The sequence below is a fragment of the Dermochelys coriacea genome, chromosome 12, assembly GCF_009764565.3.
Source record: "Dermochelys coriacea isolate rDerCor1 chromosome 12, rDerCor1.pri.v4, whole genome shotgun sequence".
Lineage (NCBI taxonomy): Eukaryota > Metazoa > Chordata > Testudines > Dermochelyidae > Dermochelys > Dermochelys coriacea.
The window spans coordinates 42,846,570-42,866,636 of record NC_050079.1 but is presented as its reverse complement, the minus strand read 5'-3'; the positions used below and the strand labels follow the sequence as shown (position 1 = coordinate 42,866,636).

The 20,067-nt window shown below is 44.3% G+C and overlaps 1 protein-coding gene across 1 annotated transcript in view; it reads right to left on the bottom strand.

Moving 5' to 3' along the window:
- The window catches only part of ZFHX3 (zinc finger homeobox 3), a 296,035-nt gene that overhangs the window by 202,938 nt on the left and 73,030 nt on the right, over nt 1-20,067 (bottom strand).

Here is a 20,067-nt window from a genome sequence, read left to right as displayed (position 1 = left end):
CACAGTCACTATAATGCACACAGTCCATTTCATCCTAGAGTATCCAAAGCCCTGGAGGGGAGATGGTGCCCCACTAATAAGCTCCTGAAATGCAAGACCTAACCCAAGGTAATGAGGATAATGCAAAGGGATTGAAGCCAGGGAGAACCACTGTGTGGGGGGCTGAAACAGCACTAAAACCAGTTCCTCACTGGAAGAGGAAAAGGTGGACTTGCCCCTCTTTTGCTACTCAGTGATGAAGGTAGAAAAGTAAGAGTCAGACTGAGGCACTAGGCGTGGCCAGGGTGCAGTGACCCCACCGAAGACTAGTAACTGCACTGTATCTCTAAGAAGCTTAGGATCTTTTTAAAAATGATGCAATTTAAACTAGAAAAGCCTTTGGAGTGGAAACAGAATTAAGAAGCTACCATGAAGTAATGTAAGTAACAGATGCAATATTAAATCTCTATGGAGAATGTGCCACAGAGGCCCTCGCACTCCCTTCACTACCAGGGGAATTAACACACTTTCCCAGTACACACGTACAGAGCAAGTGACTCCTGAACTTGGATTCTGCCATTTCAAGACACATTCTTCTGTTAAAAGTCCTGGTAATAGAGAGAACATTGCTGTACCCATCACACATCCATCTTTGCCATGGACCACCAAGATCTGGACCAACTCCCAAGGTTCTCAAACTCACGGGACACTGTACTCACAGGGATTTAACTACTTGGATATGAAATTACTTAAGAACGTAGAAACTGCCAAATGAGTTCAAATCAAGGGTCCATTTTAACCAGTATCCTGTGTCAGGAGCCAGTATCAGATGCTTCAAAGGAGGCAAGAAACCCCATAGTACAAAACCTGCTCATGGGTAAAGTTTCTTTCCAATCCTCATGTGTTAATGGTTGGTTTATGCCCTGAAGCATGAGAGTTTACACCTCTCCCATTTTTTTCTACTGTCTAATTAACTAGATGTCCTCATCAGCTGTAGGTGTCTAATCCTTTTTGAATCCTATTAAGATCTTGATCTCAGTGATATTCTGTGGCAATGAGTTCTACAGGAAAATCATGCATTATTTAAAACCATTATTTCCCTTTATTGCTTTAAACATATTACCTTATAATTTCATTGGACATCCCCTTGTTCTTGCATTATAAGAAAAGGAATAATGGAAAGACTAAATGACCTCTAGACCATGCAAATAGTAAATGATGGGACAAAGAGCAATAGATGGGACTGGAAGATGGTACAGAACATCTTTTCCCCAACAAATGGATTGATTTAAAACACACACAAACACACACACACACACAAGCTTGATGAAGGACAGGGCAGATGCAATTCCTTTGGATGTCTGAATTATATTTCTTTACAAAATGTATTCCTATCAGCTTGGACTGAGAACTGTGACATGAACTGAAAATCAGTCAAAAGAGCCAGCAGAAGTGAAAGTGATGGCTGGTCCCAACTTTTCCCTCAAGTTCATTTCAACTGTCCTTCCCGAAACTGTCAGAAGTCTAATCTCAACATGGCAAACCCAGCTATGGCAACTCGGATGTAAGGCTGTAAACAAAGGAAAGGACACACACATTGTGTCTCAGGAGAAGAGCCAAACACTGCGCCTCGCACAAAGCATTGCAGCATTTCACAAGAGTTAGCTGTGCTAGCTCTGAGCAAGTCTTACAATCCCTTCATCCCACCGTGGCTCTGTTTGAAGACATTCAGCATTACAGAGCACTGGGTGTGCTGGAAGTGCATCTGCGCATGCATAAGGAGTCCTAGGGTCATCCTACAATGCCCCTGCCTAGACTTTTGTCACACCTGCTCCAGGGTTCACTAGAGGTCCCCTGGGCTCTGTTATTAGCCCCTTCTATCTATACCCAACTCTCATTCAAAAACATGGCTTTAATGATCATCCTTACATTGATGACTCAGATTTACCTTGCTACTTCGGACAAGTCTCCTATCCAAGCTAAAATCTCTTCCTGTCAGACATCCCTTGTGGATGTCCAGCTAGCAACTCAGTTCTACATGGCCAAAACCTGCCCGTCCCAACTCCTATCAGTCACCACTGCCACCATTCTCCTCATCACTCAGGCCCATAATCTCTACTTCTCTCTCTAGGCCCACATATTCAAGCTGTGTAATCCTACCACTTCTTCCAGCTCAACAGCTCTGAGTCAGCTTTTTCCTCTATCTGTAAAATTCATCCAAGGCGTATCTCATGTCTTTACTGTTACAACCATCTCTTTGCTGTTCTTAATAAATACCATCAAATCTATTCAAAATGCCGCTAGAGAAGTCACCTTCCTGGCTTGTCATTTCAACCATGTTACCCTACTATACCCCTTTGCATCCTGGCATCGGCCCCATTCCCCATTATACCAAACAGAGTACTTGGCTGGAAATTTAAGGTCCTTTATGGACTATCCCCCTTCCTACTTTTCATTTTATATGCTACTGAGCCATCAACCCCAATCCCTGGGCCAAAGCTGCCAGCCACAATTACCAATTTGACAAATTTTCCAACAAGTATCTTGGTGCTCTCTCCCATGGTGCCACTTACTCATGGGAGACGTTCCCTGTAAAAATCCACAGTAGCAGATATTATCCTCTGACTTTCTTTGAAACCCACCTATGACAATATCTGCAAACACCTGAAGATAGCAATGCAGCTGATATCCAGTGGCTGCTGTGTACAACATTAATCCTGTTTCATTTTACCTCATGTTCCCACAAACTGCTGCATCCGCTAGTTGTTTCTCATCTTATAAGCCCTTTGGGGCACAGTGCATCTTTTTGATACATGTATACACACAGTATCTAGCACAAGGCCCTGGTCCTGGATCAGAGCCACTAGGCATGACCACAACGCAAACAGCCACCAACAACTAACAACGGCCTGCCAAACAGAAGGAGCTTGCTACAAATCATGACACGCTGGTTTTGGTTATGTACACAGAGGCATCGCCACATAGATGGCGGAGGCAGTAATTCTTCTCTGTAGAGCTCTGGTGCAACTGCAACGGACATACAGAAATCATTGCTAAGCACCTCATTACCACAATGAGCACAGAAACCAGAGCTCAAAAACCTCAGCGATCATCTAGAACATGTTAAAGCCAATGCAGGGATTATTCCTGCAGTGCTACTTAACTGTCCAGGTTAGTTGTGAATGTCCCAAGTATTGAGTTTCCCTGACTTTCCCTGAGAGATCATTTCAAACTCTAATACATCTTCATCAGGAATTCTTGTGATATTCAGCCCAAGCTTTCCATTTCTTAGTTTTATACTTTAGTCTCAATTATGCCTCCTTGAGTCAATCTAAGTATTGCATTTATACCTACATACTTTTTAAAATAACCTTTCATCACTAATAATATTTCTTACAGCTCCCTGGTCATTTTGGTTGCTATTCTCTGAACTCCCTCCATTTAATCTGTAACTTTCTTCTTCTTGAGGTGCCAAAAACTGAACAATACTCCAGGTTTGGTCACACCACACCAGACCAGTAGAGAGGAATCGTCACCTCACGGATCCATAGAGATGATGCTTTTGTACATACAAGCCAACATTGCACTTGCTTTTTTTGAAGCCCTGTTACTTTACAAACTCCAATAGAATTAGCTGTCCACCAACTTTGGGGCTCTTTCAATACAACTAATCTGTAATTTTTTAATTATATACTTTGAAAATGTAAAATGCTTTATTAACTGCTAACCATCATGATCAGAGTTTATAAATGTATCTGACCCAAGGACTGAACCTAATAGCTATGGTGAAAGACACCTGCGTTGCTACATTCTTCCAAAGCTGTGCCCTGAAATTTAAAGGAATACCGTAAAAAAGAAAAAACTACCCCCTTCACCAATTTGGCCCTGTTGAGCATGTACTATATTTAACTGTAACACCATGAAATACATAACAAATGAACTTCTCATTTAATAAATTTTTAAATGTTACTTATGGGGGTTGGTGACATAGGAGAAAAAATATTAGCTACATGTGCAATTTGACAAGTTTCACCGAGTTGAATGTTTGCCAAGAAGCATCTCACCAGCTACAGAGCTAGTTGAATCCCACAAAAGTGGTTGTTGAATAAATTACTTGACTATAGCAAAGTTACTTGAGTAATCTGTCACTTGGCAAATCTGTTATATCTGCTCTTTTTTCCTGGCTTCATTCTTCACCCACGTTTATTTTTCTTTCCTATAATGGATCATGGTGGATATTTTCCTAATTTGCCATCTATGCTATTTCTTCTTTCCCTTCTCTCTCTCAATGTGATTGTATTTCCCTCTCCCTAGATGGTTCTCTTCCTCCTTCAATATATCATCACTTCCACCTCTCTCACTACATATTGTGACAAAGTTCCTCCTCTGCCTTGGTGGGTCCTGCGCTTATTGGTGGATTTGCTCACCTCAGAGAATCACGGCAGCCCTCAGGTTGCCCACTTTTGCTAGTGGTTCAAACCTGCCGTTATTCAGCTACCCTCATCACTGTCCAGCATGGGAAAAAGGAAGGAGAATAATCCCCGCAGTCTCTGCTGGTCCCCCATGTGGATCGGGGAACAGCCCAGAGACCTTCCCCTCTGGTGGAACCCACAGTCTCTCCCATGTCTGACCAGGAGTTGGGAGGTTTGGGGGGAGCCCAGACCCGCCCTCTACTCCAGGTTCCAGCCCAGGGCCATGTGGATTGCTGCTGTCTAGAGAGCCTCCTGGAACAGGTGTACGACAGCTACAACTCCCTGGGCTACTTCCCCATGGCCTCCTCCCAACTCCTTTATCCTCACCACAGGATCTTCCTCCTGATGTCTGATAATGCTTGTACTCCTCAGTCCTCCAGCAGTCCACGTTCTCACTCTCAGCTCCTAGTGCCTCTTGCTCCCAGCTCCTCGCATGCATGCCACAAACAGAAGTGAAGTCCTTTTTAAACTCAGGTGCCCTGATTAGCCACCCTGCCCTAATTGATTTTAGCAGCTTCTTAATTGGCTCCAGGTGTCCTAATTAGTCTGCCTGTCTGAATTTGTTCCAGCAAGTTCCTTCTTGTTCTAGAACTGCCCCTGTTACCTTACCCAGGAAAACAGACCTGCTTAATCTGGGACTAATATATCTGCCTTCTAACATTCTCCTGTAGCCATCTGGCCTGCCCCGTCACAATATACATATGTACACACATGCATGCACTACACTTTCTTCTGAGTTATCCCCTCAGTCTGCCCCATTCACACTAATCCCATGGATAAAATGTATAATTTCTGTGACATCATGTCCAGGACTAAATTTCTTGCCAGTTTACTGCTTGCAAAGCTGATAAGACTCTCCAAGTGAGAAGCCAATTCTCTCACATCCCACCTGCTGGGATTCTTTTCAGGGTGCTGTTCCTGGACCCTGTTTGGGAGTTCCATCTTTTTGTCTGCCTCTGTCTAGCAGTTTGATGACTTACGCTCCCCAAAGCTCTCTGGCGAGTGAAAAAAAGCAAGACTCTAAACCATCCCAAAGTCTCCCAACAAAGATACCTGGAAAGCCATAGTCAATATTCTCTTGGGAATCAACTTCTTGGAAAAAGTACATCTGTACAAGATTCATTCTGTTTGTAACCCTCAACACACATACAAGCAAGTGTTCTTTCCCATTAACACAATATTACTTTGTTAAACAAGAGTCAAAGTAATAAGGACAGAACTAAAATAAGAAAATGCAATTGGCTTCTCAAGAAATATTTAAAGCCAAGATATAGGGCTGCTCAAAATTCTAGACTATTTCTGGGAATACATCTGATTGGCTGGAAGATACCCGATTGACAGTTCGGGCCAAAAAGGTTAGTAGGGCCAATGGGGTGGGAGGGTTAACAGCCTGATTGTAAAATCAATGTCGTAAATGCTTGGTAAGTTACAGAAACATGCGGGAAGAGGAGGCTGCGATTGATAAAGGACTGCGGCTTTGATGCGGCACTGGGGACTTGTTTATTGACAGGCAAGCCAATCTCCTCTCCAAGCCAGGCCAGGCCAGAGAAACCTGCAAGCATTTACCAATTAATTGGTGGGCTTTTCTGCCTCTGTGTTGCTCTAACAACCCTCCCCCACTCAGCCGGTTAACTGGCTCAGGAGATGTTGCTTTAAGAATCTCCTTGCTTTTGTCTTTGATTTTCTGAATCTCGGAAGGCTGCTAGTGAGAAACTCCAGAGCCAAAATGCCCTGAATGTACTATTTCCATTGCCCCCTGGACAGGTTTCTGTCCTCTCTGCTCTGTGACTGGGAGCTTTCTTGCCCATTCCTTTCAGCCCCAAGAACAGACCTACTTTCCTGGGATGGGGCCAAGAAAGAATAGGTACAGACAGCTGACCATTCCCATTCATATACAAATGGCAGATTTCAGCACTTTCCATGATTTGCATGTTTAAAGCAAACAAATGGGGTGATTGACACACTAATTCAGTATTAGTGCCTTAGGTCTTCCTCCAAACCCAGACCTAACATTTCCCATCCGACTGACCAGGAACAGGGGCAACAAGATGTAAGAGAATTGCCTGAGCCCTCCTGCACAAGCATCTTTTGTACATTTCCTCATCCTCTTACAATTCTCTCTCTTTCTTCTTTACTGTTTATCAGCCAGTCAATAACGAAAGGTCGTTCTTACTTAAGGAGGCAGAAGTCAACTCGTCAAGTTGATCAGCACTCTGTCTGTAAACATGGGTTCCCATACAACCAGTGATCTTTAGTTAGAGAAAGAACAGTGTGAGAACCCAAAGACCACCTGTGCTTCCACACACTGCCTGGTGAGCAGAAGGAAACACTTCCTGTTCAATCCCTCCTCTAGCCTCTTCTCTCACTTGTGTTATACAAGCCTCACAACTATCCTTCAGGCTTTTGTCACTCAGCTCCGTCAGCCATAACCCTTTAGTCTAATCCTTCCCCAGTCCCTATGTTTTCCCTTTTAAATCTCTGCATTCAAGGCCTCCCAGAACACTGCCTAGGCGCATTTGCTGATTAGATGATGAAGAATTATGGGCCAGTATCTTCAGCCTCAAGAACAGCAATGTCTTCTTACCAGGATTAAACCACATTCAGGTGTGTGAAGCAATAAATTACACTACAAATATTCCTAATACTTTCACCAAGGGCCTCCACTAGCCACAAAAGTTCCTTTTGCAGCCATTTGCCTATCCAGAACATGAGTGAAGTCAATCCCAGCTTCTCACTGGGTGATCTCATACAGCATTCACTCCCCCCCCCCCAGTGATCCTTTCCAATATTTCCAGTGCTAGCAGCTGGTATAAAGCCAGCTTCCTTCACTGTGCTTCAGCAAACAGCTGACCTCTGAGGGCAGGCTCTGGTCTAAACAGCCTCCTTCCTTACCCCCTTAAAGGGATGAGGCTGCTGCAGTCATGAAAGGCACAGAATGGAAAGCGGGAGGGAGGAGAGGGTTCCTGCTGTTGTCCAAGCTTCCCAAGAATTAAATATGAACAGCCGTGCTGTGTAATTTTAAATTGTTAATTAGCACAGGGTTAATTAGGCGGCCCTTTCACAAGAGGCTGTTTGACAGTAAACCAAAACTGGAAGCGATGAGAAAGGAGGAAAACAAAAGGAGAGAGAGTGAAAAACTGTTCCCTTTTCTAACGATCCACATGGCACCCCAAAAAGAGGGAGCAACATCGGGTGAGAGACAGGCAGACACTTGCCACTGCTGGCCATGACCCTGGCAGACACCTTGAGGTGCCGCCCTGCCCAGCTGCAGACTGCCAGGTCAGTGTTCTGGAGAGGAAAGAGCTCAACTAACAGAAGGCCTGCTCCTTCACGGCTTGCCGCAGCCACAGGCCAGCCAGCAGCAGGGCCCCACCTGACATTCCCTGGGTTAGGTGTGAGCCTTGGTTTCAGTGAGGACATGACTCCTGGCAAACATTTCTGTAGGCAGCAGCAGCTCGAGTGTTCCCCATTGTGGGAAGTTATATAAGAAAGGCTTTAACTTTGTAAATATGCACCTAGACCTTCTGGCAACAGACACCGTAGAAATCAATAGTGTAAGTGCATACCGCATCACCTCCTACATTAGTATCCTGCCTTAAACACGCAGTGGGCAGCTGGACCTCAGTGCTGTGATCCCAACATAGGGGAACTTTGGAACAGCAAAGAAGCTTATTCCGTCTCGTCTTTCTAAAGGCTTGCTGAAATGCATGGTAAGGAGGATGGAGCAAGATAAGTGATCCACTATATAGGTTAGTGGAGTATCTCCTGCTGACACTGGAATTAGTTTTTATGACATCTATTCAGTTGACTGATCTTATTCCTAGATTCACAGATTCCAAGGCCAGAAGGGACCATTGTGATCATCTAGTCTGACCTCCTGTGTAACACAGGCCAGAGACCTGCCCTGCAATAATTCCAGGAACAGATCTCCCCCCCCTCCCCCCAAAAATCCAATCTTGATTTTAAAATGGTCAGTGATGGAGAATCCACCATGCCCCTTGGGGAATTGTTCCAATGGCTCTCACCATTAAAAATTGACACTATTTCCAGTCTGAATTTGTCTAGCTTCATCTTCAGTTACTAGAAGCTGGGGTTGGTAGGGAAGGGCAAGATCTCAGACAAGGCCCCCTGGTTATCAGGGCTGCTTAAGGATGACAGAGTCTACTCAGCCCCTCCCAGACCCATCCTTCTTCCCCCATAGCTGGCTCTTTTCCAGCCTCTTTTGCAGAGAGACCACAAGGGAACACCCTCTATTTTCTAATTTGTGTAAATACGCTAATCCCAAAGCACAAGAGGGGCCTCCTGAGGATGACCCAGAAGCAGCTCCTCCACAGAGCAGTCTAACATTTATTTAGCCCCCTAGGATTGGCTGTATTCATAGCTTGATTCTCCTACTAATTGGAAATCTAGTGGGGGGGGGAGACACACACACACAAAGAAACCAACCATCATGACCCCAGCAAATCTTGGGATTGCAGGTGTGGAGACTCTGGAACACTGACCCTTTCCACATACCTGTGACAGATAGGGCAACTGAAGGCAATCCCTCTGGACAACCATGTTGTATTAAGCATATGAATGGTGTTTGTATCATTGTGGGCTACAGACTACATGCATTCAATGGGGGGAAGATTGCCACAGCTCCTCCAGGAAGTGAAAACAGTAGGGGATGATCAAGGCAAATCGCTCAGGTTATAACACCTCCAGAGAGGAACTACCTCCTATGGAGCATCAGGTATTCTGGTTCAAATTGGATTCTCCTCAGACCAACAGACAAAGAAAAACCATTTGGATGAACAGCTCAAGTTTAACTGTCTCGGAGCCTTCGTTCTCATTCTGGATCGAACATGGATGAACTTGTAACCACGGGAAAAGCCATTTGTAGGTTTTAACAGACTAACATATCAGAGCCCTAGGCTGGAACCAGGGCGTGACCTCAAGTAAGCTTTTTTAGCATGCGTATAGGTTATTTTATTGTTTTAATATGTTTGCTCTGTATTGCTGTTACCTTTAGAAAATGTGCTTGCTTAGAAAGAGCTGTGTGCTAACACTGATCATAGCCCTCAGAGAGAAAGCAAAGTGCGGGCTGCAGTCAAGCTTGCTGGGGATAGTGGTGTAGACAGACAGCTGCGCAGCCTTAAAATCCAAGTCAGGAGGGAGTGAGAGGTGGTCCTCTGCCCAGAAGTAACAGCTAGGAGCCTGCAAGTGGATGCCCTCGAGGGAGGGGAAATACAGGTTCACATTCACACACCGCTCAGCACCACGTGTGCTTTGTTACAGGGATACCAAAACTCTGCACTGCCCATTAAGAACGCTGACCTCATGTATCGGACAGTCACAGATTTCCATATAGGTTAACTGGATAAAGCTGGATGCTATTCCATACCAGGTAAAGTAGGTGATGGGAAATATCGGTTTGCAAAATTATCAGCTTTTCAGAGTACCCAGAATACACAGCACAGCCATCTATAATAAAGAGTGTGAAATCTGTTAATTATAAGGAGAGCTGGAAGCAAACCCTATATTTAGATTGCTTAATACTTACATTACAAACAATTATTGCAACTTGCATGTGGAAAGTCCTTGGGCCAGAGAAGTGCCTTTTTTTGGTCCCAGGAAATGCCGTTCATGTTTTGCTGAGGTGAATGGTTAAAAATCCCCAATTCCCCTTTGTCACTAGCAAACCTTTGGAAAGATGTGGCACCCTGCCAAAATAACAACCAAATAAATATTCTTAGATTGGGCTCCTGCCGCCGCTTGCTGTGGACACCGCACCGTAAGCGGAGAGATGCCAGGTAAGCTGCAGCAGGGAAAGAAGGGGAAGAGAGCCAGGCCTGATTCCTCCCAACTATCCCCTGAACCCAACACCCCCCCACCAACCCATGCCCTACTGGGACAACGCCTTTCCCCTGCTGCCAATTCCGTAACCATGCTGTCTTGTAGCTCAAGTGGCAGAGGCGAGTAACACAGTATTGAAAGTTCACAGTTCCTGTGCTACTGAGGATTCATTATGCATGCCCATATTTTTTTAACCCTTTCCTTTTTAAAAGCATAGGAAATTATATAAAGAAATGTTCAAAACAGTTAAATTGCAAAGCTAAGCACTTAAAAATTAAGAAACTCCAGAATGTAGGTTTCAGAGTAGCAGCCGTGTTAGTCTGTATCCGCAAAAAGGAAAGGAGGACTTGTGGCACCTTAAAGACTAACAAATTTATTTGAGCATAGGCTTTCGTGAGCTACAGCTCACTTCATCGGATGCCCGATTGGATGTGTCGGGCATCCGATGAAGTGAGCTGTAGCTCACGAAAGCTTATGCTCAAATAAATTTGTAAGTCTCTAAGGTGCCACAAGTCCTCCTTTTCTTTTTTCCAGAATGTAGGTTGCCCATGCAGGCTTAACTCAGCCCTGAGAGCACAAATCTGTAGTTACCTGAACACATACTGTTCCTTCCCATAGGACTCCTGCCTTATCCAATGCACAGGATGGATGCACAAGGGGGTAAAATTAAGGTTGCATGGACATGTCACTTTAGAACATTTATACAGCAGATCTTATTAAACAAATATATGGAAAATGACTTTCTAGAATAGAGAGCTTTTGCCTAATTCCCAAAGCATCAGCTCAAAGGAATGGTGAAGCACAGAGCCAAAGTTTGAGCTAGGCAACAGCATTTAGAGATGTCCTCCATGGGTCTTTGCTCTTTCAACTCCCAGCTTCACCAGATGGGTTTTTCTTATATCCTAAACATGAGAGACAGAGCTCAACTCTTCCCTCCTCACTGAGGTGCCAGAGAGGCTGGCAGGTATTCTCACTAAGAGGAATCTGGGGAGTTTGCAACGTGCCTTAGAATAATAGAATAAAAATGGTGTTTATGGGTAAAAATCTAGGCATAGCAATGAAGTGTGTGTATAGCTTGCAGAGTAGTTCTTGATAGGGGTTTCCAGCAACATTTCAGAGGGTCAGTTCTCTGGGATTCTTATGTGCTTCCTAATGAGAAAACAAAACCAGCATTTTTTAATCACTTCAGTCCAACATTTCAATAAGAAGCAACTAATTTCACAGGGCAAATTATTTTCCCCACACTCTTCGTGAGAGAAGGCAACAGATAAGTACCATAGGAAGTAACTGATCAAACAGTTAAATAACCATAATGCCGATGCTGCATCCTGTGTGTTTGTTAGCACGAGGTATTCCTGCCCAATTCTGGACAGCATCTACACACACTACTAGCCTTTATTTACTTCTTTTCTGAGGTTTTCATTAATTTACAAAGCAACAACAAAAACAAATCTCAGCCTATGCATTCTTCTTACGTTTGGCTGCTCCTAGAATTTCCCTGCAGAGACCTCTGTCCAAGACTGTGGTTCCAGCTGGCCAGAGACAGTCACAGCTCTGTTATGGCAGGGTGAATAGCAAGCCACATGAGCCTTGCTGAGTGAGTAGGAATCAAGCCAGCTACCCTGCAGGGTTCCAACACCCGCTGACAGGATGGGGGAACAGAAGAGCCCTGCCATCCTGCTGCAGTGTTCCCTTTTCATGACCCAGCCTGCTGTACTCCCTGACCGGGGAAGCTTCCATGTGATTTACTGTTTAAGTGCTGTTCTGCAGGGGTCCTGCAAACCAGTGCAGAAGGACGCACAGCACTGGGAGAGGACTAGGTAAAAGATGGCCTTAGGAAAGGAAAGACTCTCACAGCAGGTATCTCCAAAGTGACTCTGAAAAAGGTAAGGAGTACTTGTGGCACCTTAGAGACTAACAAATTTATTTGAGCATAAGCTTTCGTCAGCTACAGCTCACTTCATCGGATGCATCCAATGAAGTGAGCTGTAGCTCACGAAAGCTTATGCTCAAATAAATTTGTTAGTCTCTAAGGTGCCACAACTACTCCTTACCTTTTTGCGAATACAGACTAACACAGCTGCTAATCTGAAATCTGAAAAAGGTGCGTGTTTTCCTCACAGCAGGAAAAAAGGCATAAGTGAGGGCCCTTGCCATTGGCAGCTGGCTCTGGCACAGGGCTCCGGAACTGGCGCACTGACAATACAAACAAGCATTGCCCCGCACACATTCATTAATAGGGTAGAAAACACACATGCACAGACTCACATGTATAGGCACAGCAAGTTCCTCAGATCTTCATGGGATCATTAGCATAAACAGCTTTTCAAGCAGCAGGAAGCAAAGAAAATGCTGAACAAGAGAGGCCCGGAAGCTGTAGGGCTCAACCCCTTGGCATGGAAACAGGAGAGAGGGTCCCCACCTGAAAGGCAAATCCTGCACAGTATCTGGTCCCCCGTAACGGGGAGTACACGGGGCCCTGCTTATACACAATATGTATAGGGCCTTCCAGCCAAATGCATTTTACAAACCATATGCAACGATCACCCACCTCTGGGGAGAAGCATAGCAGCTATTCTTCACAAGCAACACCACACAACTAGTTAGGAGAGAATAAATAATTTTAACTGCAATACTTGGTGTTTATCTAGTGGGTTTCATCTGTACATCTCAAAGGTAAGTGCCATTATCTCTTTTGTACAAATAAAGAAAATACCTATAAAGAAATTAAGTGACTCATCCACAGTCACACAGCAAGTTGGTGGGAGCAGCAGGACAAAAATCCAGATCTCCTCTCTCAGCCTTTGACCCCTGCCTCCTAAGTGAAGAGCAGCTTGCCCGTACAAACTGCAGGGGGATTCGCAGTCATTCCAGAACTACCCTCCACTCTAGGCTTTTTTTTGTGGAGTTTCTCATCTTCGCTACCACTGGCTCGGCTTCATTGGTGCTAGTCCTAATACAGACAAGGCTATAAGCAGTCAACAGCATTTTTAATCTTTGCAGTGTAACCCTTGCAGCCATACATAATATGGTACAGAAACTGAAGTCTGCCTAGTATCCTGTCAACATCAGTACCACTGCCACTTCTGCTGAAAAAACCAGCCGTAGCAATGAAGGTAGACATCCCTACGTTCTAACTGCAATTAGGCCAAAACAGTGGGATTGACACACTTACTCTTATGACAAATGCTAGATCTTTAAAAAACCGCAGACAGCTCCTCCAACAGTAGTGCCCCCACCCCTTTGGATACAGTCAATACTGCCCTAGAGGCAAGAGGGCCTCTCAATGAATTAGTATCACCACTTCCTGCATCACCTGTTCTTTGAGTCTCCAATACATTACTGCCTCCACATTAGCCCACTTATCTGACAAGATCAGATGAGATCACAGCCTGAGGTTACAGAGCTGCAGAGGTTCTTACTGGCTGTGCCTGAACTGAGGAGGAATGTAGAAAAACTATAATCAACAGACCCTGTGCTCCAAGTAACAATAATGACCCCTGGAAGAAGCTTTGCACTCTTGATGTTTCAAGCTTCACTGAGTCTTTGTCCATCCTGTATCTTCCTAGTACTCCAACAGCCTGTGCTGTGCAAGGCTGCCACCTTCTCTCTCCAGCAGAAGTACTCCAGGCATTTGCTTTGCTACACAAACAACTCAAAATGGAAATCTTTATAAAGACAGACAGTGAAGTCTCTACGTGCCCCACAGCAGCTCATAAAAACAAGGTATTCTCTAAACACCCAAAACTTTCTTACCATGCCCACTCACCCACCGCAGGCTCCCATGCTTGGTGAAGGTCCCTGCAAATGCTGTGTTCCCTCCACCGGTTTACCCAAACAGTGAACTTGTTTCTGTCTAGTGTCAAGGGCAAAAACAGAGACCAGAGCAGTAGCCAGAGTTATTAATCACACCCTTCTCCTTGGCCAGAGCTCAGACTCCAGCTCACATCCTTTGGGAAAGCCTATAAGTAGGACAATTAAGCAGTGATTTTATGAATCCATGAAGTGCTCAGTCCTGCCACCTCAGCAACATTATAGCATTCTGAAATCATTTTGGTAACCAGACAGAAGAGATGTCAGGCAGCACAGTGCCAGCAATGCATGCCACCCATGACAGGGACACAAGGACTTGTCCTCAGACATAGTACTTTACTCTTACAAAGAATTTGGGTTTTAAGCAATGATCCTAGCAGAGAAATGTGCTGTAGGGATTGAACTGATCAACTGATGGTTCAAGTGAAGGACTGATGCAAGTTAGAGCACCTATGGGATGCAATAGCTCAGCAGCAGAACTCGATTTTGAATAAGAGAACATTAGGGAACAGGGTGTTGGAAGACCAGTAAAACAAGGTCTCCCCCTGGAAACAGATGCTACTGTCTGGTCGGTTCCCTCAGACCGGGCATGAAGGCTTGCCTATACAAATATAAGCTAAGACATTAATTTAAACTGCAACAGTTCTACTGGTGCAATTCCTCAGATAGACACTCTTATTCTGGTATAAGCCTGCCTTTTCTGGTTTAGCTTGTGTCACTTTGGAAGCAGTTTAGGCCAGGTCTATGCTGCCACTACTTTGGTAGAATTTACATCATTCAGGGGTGTGACTAAGCCACCCCCAATAGATGTAACTTACACCCACCTGAGCACGGTGAGGAGAGCGCTATGTCGGCAGGACAGCTTCTCCCACCAACACAGCTACCATCTCTCGTGAAGGCGGATTTATTATGCCAACTGGAGAGCTCTCTCCTGTCAGCACAGACTCTCTTCACGAGATGCAACACTTCTAGTGTAGACTAGCCTTTAAACTAGGCCAAAAAGCCACTGGAAATATTAAAAAAAAAAAAAAAAAGTGTCCACACAGGGAGTTATACCAATATATCTACATCAGTTTAAATATACCTCCGTAACTAGAAAAGTTTCCCATGTAGACAAGCCCTTATTCTTATGTGTAACCTTGTAACAGACATGAGAATTTCTAAAAACAGGTTGTTCCCATGGGCACGGCACCTCCCCATCCATCTGCTATTGGTGTCTAGGACATGGTGTCACTTCAGAAGCAGTCGTCTGATTAAAATAAAGCCCACCGTGTACAGGAACCCAGTGGGCATCAATATGCTGAATCCCATTCAATAAGCTGGTTTCAGAGTAGCAGCCGTGTTAATCTGTATCCACAAAAAGAGAAGGAGAACTTGTGGCACCTTAGAGACTAACAAATTTATTTGAACATAAGCTCACGAAAGTTTATGCTCAAATAAATTTGTTAGTCTCTAAGGTGCCACAAGTACTCCTTTTCTTTTTATTCAATAAGCTGTGAGTCTGGAGTTCAGGTTCTCCTGGCCCATGCCACACACTGCCGCTGTTTAGCAAGTGCCAGGTTTTTGTAACGCTTTCAGGCAAATTGAATCCTAATGCAACTTACAGTTGTTACCTATAGAATGGCTAAACTGTGACCCAAATAGGTAGAAGTTCCAGGATGTGCCTGGAGTGGATGCCCGCAGATTTCAGAGCTCACCCAAAAGTGGGCCTCCACTGGATTCAAGGAGCCTCAAGTTTGAACAGCCAGGAGATTTTGCGAGTGTAGCGAGGAGTCATGGAATGTAGCTCTCCTGATCTCCAGGACTCAGTGTTACTCTGCTGTTCAGCCTCTTCCTAATTGTGGGGTTTTATTTTTATTTCTTATTACCTTCTCACATGCCTGATGAGATTATTTTACCGGAACTGACACAGCTGGAAGCTGCAGCCATACATGGAGCCTCTGAGGAGGTGATGCAATTTCATTTTTCATTGATCAGAAATCAGCAGGGCAGTAACTGATGGGAAATTCCATTAGGAGAAATACTTGGGCCATGAGACCAAACTTCCTAGTTACACCCAAGGTCCAGGAAGTATTGCATTCCTCACACTCCTGTCAGGAACCCTAAGAGGAGAAAGCATACTTCTGCCTACCAAAACGGAATAAGCTCCGAACTGCTGTTCTTGAGCTGAGACTGTAGCATGGCAAGGCTGTTAAAATGCTGCAACAGCTTCACTTAGTCAAAGCCTCTTCTACACAGCCCAGACCCTTGTGTGCCACTACAGGACCAAGGGGGTCTTAGGCCTTGTCTACACTGGGGAGGTGTGGGGGTGGGAGGAGAATCAATCTAAGTTACACAACTTCAGCTACGTGAATAACGTAGCTGAAGTCAATGTACTTAGATTGACTGACTGTGGTGTCTTCACTACAGTGAGTCAACTGCTGCCACTTGCCTGTCGACCCGCCTGTGCCTCTCGTGGTGCTGGAGTAAGGAGTAGACGGAGAGCGCTCGGAGGTTGATTTATCGCATCTAGTCTAAACGCGCTAAATCGACCCCTGGATCCATCACTGCCCACCGATCTAGCAGGTATAGACATACCCTTAGCAATTGGTTCCCAATTCTGTACCAAGGGAAACCATATCCCGCCATAGGCCAAGAAGCATGAGGGGACCGTGGGTGCCAGCTGAGAGAGAATTCCATACCCATGAGCTGACCAGTTCTCATGCAGTCCCTGAAGACCACGGGATTCCAGCACTGAGAAATCAGGGCCCTGGTAGAAGCTGGAATGTCTGGGACAAATTCTTACTCCAATAAGAATTCTGAGCTCCTGCCAATTTCTAAGGACAGTGGGGCCCAGGACCCTGGATAGAGGGGTGTGATTTAGCCTCAAGGCCCAAAGGCATCCTTTCTCCCAGAAGTGAGATTCAGAGATCCCAATCTATGCTCAGGAAAAGAAAAAAAAAAACCCATCCACTTACATAAAAACTGTTCTACAAAGCTACAATGGAGTAAGTAATGATCACAATCAGAATCCACCAAGCAGGGAAAGCACAGGAAAATATTTAGACTTTTGATATTCACATTTTGAATCACATTTTAATCTAATGGCTCTAAATGTTTAAGATACCATTTCCCCAAAACGTATCAGGCTCCACATTTCTCATTTAAAACCTACCATCAGGCACTGCAGGATTAAAGCTAGTTTTGGGCTGGCCTGCTGTCAAATTCGTGAACTTGTCTAGACTGAAAACAGAGCTTTTTTGCCTCCTCCAGTGAAAGTGGCAGGCCCTACCAGCAGAGCAGGGGTTAACACAGGCTAACCGCAGCACAGTTGTTAAGGTAATCAATACCACTGAGATACTAAAGCAGAGTAAGCCACATTATTGATTGCCAAGCAGATGATAAAACTGTTTATTATGATAATTGCTGGGTGTCTGCAAGATGCTCCCAGTGCTTCCTTGAGCATTTTACAAAAATAATACAGAATTGCCAGGCCATAGTCTTTTGTCTGAAAACCCCCCAAAGTGGGGCCAAAGTCCCTCACATTGCCATAGCAAAGCAGTTACCCTGAGTTAATTTCATTTCTGAGTTACTGCTTGGACACAATCATATTACTGGACAACTTATTACACATGGGGGCATCTCACACTTCAATGTGGGTCAGCACAGTATTTACTGAACACTTTCTCTTTCCCAATGCTACCTTAGAGGAAAAGTGTGTGAAAGCAGGAAAAATATTAAAAACTGAGGCCACGTCTGCACTAGAAAGATTTTCTGGCATCAACGTTTCTGTTAGGAGAGTCCCCCCCGTGGGAAATCACACCCCTAATTGACATAGCTATGCATGTAGATGCAGCTTAGAGTCCTTTGGGGAGGTGTTTTAACTATATTGGGGAAAGTACTCCTTTTGCCAGTATAAGCTGTGTCTCTATTAGGGGACTCTGTCAACATAAACTACACTTGTTCTCTCCTCTGGGCCTCCCAGTGGCTCTTATCTTATGTGTCTATCAGGTTGTAAACTCCTCGAGTCAGGGACAATCTTCATATTTGTGCCCTGTACAGCTCCAAGGATGTTGTCTGTAGGTAAATTAACAGATCAGCTAAACCTCTCCAGAAGTCTGCAACCTTAACACCTATCCCCTCTAAGCTAGTCAGTTCTCACAGACTAAGAGCAGGGCACATCAGTACTTAGATGCTCTCCCAAGACCACTAAGGTGCTGCTGGAAAGAGTGGCGGTGATCCAGCAGATGATGCTCAGTCTAGTAACCCAGCATGATGTACTGGAATCACAGCACTGCTGGAAATGAAGTATTTTGGGTAAAATACAACACAAAGGATCCAAGAATTTGTCACTACAGCTCATGCACCCTTTGCAAAATGTGGTGCATTAACTGACATTCTAGTCAGATTTCAACTTGAGTACTTGCATTTTGCCTCCCTAGATTCCTCCCTGCATTCATCAGCCATATGACATTAGCTTACTTTCTACCATCAACTGGTGTAGAGTATTATTTTCCACCAGTACATGGCTGCCAAGTTCCACCCCACATGGGGCTGCACTTCATTCCTAAAATGATCCAAGGCTAAGTGCACTGGATTAACCCTTCTCTAAAATCTGCTCAAAGCCACCCAGCAATCATTTGGATGTTTCTACAACAATTTTTTGCAAAGTCCCTTCCAGCCCACTGAAGGCAGAGTGCTGAACAGAGAATTCTCAGGGACCAGAACACAGTGGCTAGCACACATCTCTTGGCATTTGCTAAATTCTTTCAAAGGTATCCCATTCTCTAATCCCTAATATTTTCCCTTGTCAATTTCTCTTGCAAGAAGTTTCATTGATTGGCTCAAGACAGGCAGAAGCTAGCACTTCATGACTGGTGTACTGCCAAATGTATTGCCTAGTTTTTCTATTTTGTAGTTAGCATATTTTAAAAACAGATTGGAGGGGCAGGAAGAGTTATTTGACCAGCAATGAATACTTGAGACTTGCCCTCTGAAGCCCTAGGACAACGACAGCTCACAAGTGAAAAACTGACTGGAAGAGTTCCGAATCTCGCAATAGTCCTTCACAGATGCACTTCGGGATTTTCCACCGAATGCATCCGATGAAGTGAGCTGTAGCTCACGAAAGCTTATGCTCAAATAAATTTGTTAATCTCTAAGGTGCCACAAGTACTCCTTTTCTTTTTACTTCGGGATTGGCACTCTCATTCAAGATTGATATTTTTCACTGTAGTTTTGAACCTATTTAAGAAGGGAGCATCTTTTCCTATTGAACACTGAGAACAGTAATGAAAGGTTTCTCTCTATCACCCCAAAAGCATCCACACCCATTCTGCCAACAGCCACTTACCTACCTTTCCTCTGAAAGAGCCCAAGAATTCAAGTCAAGGCCAGCGTTGTGCCCCAGCATGCACCATTACTCCAAAACAAAAGACCTTTTTGATCTTCTAAGCAGACAAATATTATTCACAGCCAACTCCCATCTCCACATCTGCTTAAAACATGCCTGCTGAAAGATTACATCTGGAACTGTGATACTGTTCAAATACACAGGTCTCAGCTTCAAGAACAGAGTATCTTGCTTTACCAACATCCTCTAGTAGCTGATCAAATTTGTGCAAAAAAAATGGAATTGTGCGTTTTATGATAAAAACATGAAATTTATTACTGTGTTAGAGCATCACCTAATAAAGATTTTTAGATATGGGGCCATCGCCAACTCATGCCATGTCATTTCATCAACATTGCCATAACTGGCAAATAATGTTGGTTTACAATTGGACATACAAGGGATACTTTCCTGGTTTTCTTCAGCTTGACCTTAAAATTGCTGTAAGGACATTTTGTATTGTCAATGTGGTCTTGGCAACATTTGATCACATTTCTTTTTTTTTTCCCCCTTTCAGATGCTCCTTTGATTATGTGAAAGGTACTTGGTGATTGGGTAATATTAATTGTACACAGTAACGAAAGATTAGATTAC